This window comes from Mirounga leonina, unplaced genomic scaffold (genome assembly GCF_011800145.1).
Source record: "Mirounga leonina isolate KUSES-001 unplaced genomic scaffold, KU_Mleo_1.0 Mir_201, whole genome shotgun sequence".
Lineage (NCBI taxonomy): Eukaryota > Metazoa > Chordata > Mammalia > Carnivora > Phocidae > Mirounga > Mirounga leonina.
The window spans coordinates 974,833-978,585 of record NW_023270504.1 but is presented as its reverse complement, the minus strand read 5'-3'; the positions used below and the strand labels follow the sequence as shown (position 1 = coordinate 978,585).

Sequence of the window (3,753 nt, the reverse complement as noted above, 5' to 3'; positions counted from 1 at the left end):
TATTTTTTATATAGATTTTTTTAAAGATTTTTATTTATTTATTTGAGAGAGACAGCGAGAGAGGGAACATAAGCAGGGGGAGTGGGAGAGGGAGAAGCAGGCTTCCCGCAGAGCAGGGAGCCCAATGTGGGACTCGATTCCAGGACCCTGGGATCATGACCTGAGCCTAAGGCAGACGCTTAACAACTGAGCCACCCAGGTACCCCAAGTTCGTCATTTTAAAAACGGAAGACGTAAATAGAAAAGTAAACCACAGGTTGTACTGCTGAACTATCATTATTTACTACCTCAGATCTTCAGCTTGATGAGCACCTTTGCTTTACAAAATCTTTCAAACCCTCTAATGTGTGTATCTTCAATTTTGGAATAAAAAGAGAAATGTAACTGAAAAATAACAGAGTTTATGCTTAGCAATTTGGAGGTTTTGAATTCCCCATTCTGATATATCGATTTCAGTTCATACTATTAGTTCATATTTAATAACAAACCTGCAGAATTCTTGTGGTGGTTTATTCTTTGTGATGAAATTCAAGAGAGATTGTACCATAAACAGTTTTCTTGATTATTCATAAATATTGAGGGTGAGAAAAAAACATTAAGTTGAAACAGAGTTCTCATCTATGCTGGCAAACTATGAAAACATTACCCAAGAGCATGGTTTTCTAGCTAGTAAACCACATTCAGAAATGTTTCCCAGTTCAATACAACTACATGCATTCAGAAAAGGAAATTGCTTTGTTGATATGTCCCAGGCAGATTATTTCCTGTTTGGGAAATCACTGTGCTCAGTTAATCAGAACTGAGATGTTTCTATTTATTCTCTACAAAGGGAATTGGTCAGCTCAGTGAGAATGACTTCCAAATATTTCAGTAGAATTGAAGCTCAGATTGTAAGACTCACTAGATATCTAAATATAAAACATTTGGGTTTTTTTCTACAAATTAAAAATGCTTATTTTTATATGCTGCGATATTTTACTTGTTTCATACTTTGTATCTTCATGCCAGAAGAACTTGAAGTTTGAGTTTAAATTTCCATTTATGCTATCAACCTCATGAAATCCCTTCTGGTAAGATGAGACATAATTTTATAGTTATAGGAAATATTTTAGCTACTCACATTAGTAGAGGCACAAAGTTTTAGCAATCACATATTAGCCAGTAACTCCATTTTTCCCAATCACATTTTCTATGTAACCTGCTACTTGTAAGTAAAGTAATTGATCTAAATGTTACTGTATTAATCACTTTGTACATCCAACACTCTAAATTCTTTTCCTTTGGTATGTGTACCATACTTTTTTTTTTTTTTTTTTGGTACGGCTTTTCTCCTGGCCACCTGTTTCAAGTAGGAGCCTGCGAAGGTACTACCCAATCACCTCTAGTTCCAGTGATTGGACCAAGCCAGGCTGATAGAAGACATTCCTCAAGATTTTTCTTAATTTAAGTAGAGAAGGGACCCTATGAAAAGAGATATTTATTTACTAGATATATTAACAAATTTGGCATTCGTTGGTGATCATTTATTATTTAAGGTTTTTATAAACTAATTTAAAAATTCCTCCTTACATAACAAAAATAGAGTAACCTATTATATTTGCATCTTATATTAATATGGGATTTAACATTTTTAGGTAGCCAAACATGTTTCATTCTATTGCTGCTTTTTAAAAATTATTGAAGTATAGTTGACATACAATGTTATATTAGTTTCAGGTGATAACATAGTGATTCAACAATTCTATATATTACTTAATGCTCACCATGTTAAGTGTAGTTACCCATACAATGTTATAATATTACAATATTTTTTTGCTGCAGAAAGCTTTGTTGTTTCCATTTGGTCCATGGCTTGGGAGAGGGCTCTAGAATGGTTAAAAAGCTGCCTAGTGGCTGCAGAGAGAGACTTAGGCACAAGCCCTGGCATCAGGAGGATGCCTGGCCCCCTCAAAGGCTGCTGGGCTTCAGAGCCTCCTAGCGGTGCTTGAGGGTTAGCCTTGGGAAGAGATGCTCACCCACCCCAACTTGGGGGTCAGCCAGCCTGTGGAAATTAGTTAGGTGATAACTCATTTTCTTGATGAGTTTCACCTCCTCATCTGGGAAGTGGTTTTCCAGGAAATCACAGAGATGGAGGTCGGTGGGGCAGAACCCAGACCATTCATATCCAAAAGGGCCTGATTCACGTTCTTCTCCAGGAGCTTGGCGGCTTCCATGGTGTCCAGGGTTTTACCCCACTTATCTTGGGACGGCTTCTGCACATCCTGGAGGAGGGCGCCACTGCAGCGCTGGATTTACATCTTTAAGGGACATTCAGCTTCCTTGCTCTTCTTCCCTCCAGAGCCGCATAGTCCGGTGGAAATAGAAGCCCAAAGAAAGGTAAGTGTAGGAGGTCAGCAGATGCATGTTGATCAGGCAGCTGATGTCGTCCTCCACCTCGGTGGAATAATTCTGAAGAATCTGGGAGCTCATGGGGGATCAGTAAGAAGGAGCTACCCTCAAAATAGGGTGTTGGCTGTCCCCAGAGGCAGAGTGGCCAACAACATGGCTCTGAATGTTGCAACTGGAAAAAAAGGTTGGAAAAAAGGTTGGAGGGTAATTGGGGGCTGGTAAAAGGGGCGTCCCTGGGTCTGTCTTGTCCTAACACTGTTGAAGCAAGAGACAAATCCATGGGACCTTGGACACACTGCCTAATTTTACAGTATTATTGACTATATTCCCTATGTTGTACTTTTCATTTTCGTGACTTTATTGTATAACTGAAAGCTGATACCTCCTAATCCCCTTCACCTATTCTGCCCATCCCCCCACCCACCTCTTCTCTGTCTGTCATCAGTTTGTTCTCTGTATTTAAGAGTCTGTTTGTTTTTTGTTTGTTTTGTTTTTCAGATTCCACATAAAAGTGAAATCATATGGCATTTGTCTTTGTCTGATTTATTTTACTTAGCATAATACACTCTAGGTCCATCCATGTTGTTGCAAATAGCAAGATCTCGTTTTTTTAGTAATATTCCATTATATATATGTGTATATATATATGTATATATATACACACACACACACACACACACAATTTCTTTATCCATTCATTTATCAATGGACACTTGGGTTGGGTATCTTTTTGAATTGGTGTTTTCATTTTCTTTGGGTAAATACCCAGTGGTGGAATTACTGGACCGTATGGCATTTCTGTTTTAAATATTTTGAGGAATCATACTGTTTTCCACAGTGGCTGCACCAATTTACATTCCTACCAACAATGCACCAGGTTCCTTTTTCTCCACATTCTTGCCAATATTTGTTATTTCTTGTCTTTTTGATAATAGCCATTCTGACAGTGTAAGGTGGTATCTCATTGTGTTTTTGATTTGTATTTCCCTGATGATTAGTGATGCTAAGCATGTTTTCACATGTTCGTTAGCCATCTGTATGTTTTCTTCAGAAAAAAATGTCTATTCAGATCCTCTGCCCATTTTTGAATCAGATTGTTTGGTTTTTTGGTGTTGACTTGTAGAAGTTCTTTATGTATTTTGGAGTTAACATCTATCAGATATATCACTGGCAAATATCTTCTCCTATTTGGTTGGTTGCCTTTTTGTTTTGTGGATAGTTTTTCCTTTGCTTTGCAAAAGCTTTTTATTTTGGTGTAGCCCCAACAGTTTATTTTTGCTTTTGTTTTCCTTGCCTGAGGAAACATATCCATAAATATGTTGCTAAGCTATTGCTGCTAAATTTGCTCAAGTGTTTGATTAATGC

At 37.7% G+C, this 3,753-nt stretch overlaps 1 pseudogene; it reads right to left on the bottom strand.

The window, feature by feature from the left end:
• Positions 1–1,921: 1,921 nt before the first annotated feature.
• On the bottom strand, positions 1,922–2,740 carry LOC118025511 (annotated as a pseudogene).
• Between the last annotated feature and the right edge of the window lie 1,013 nt (positions 2,741–3,753).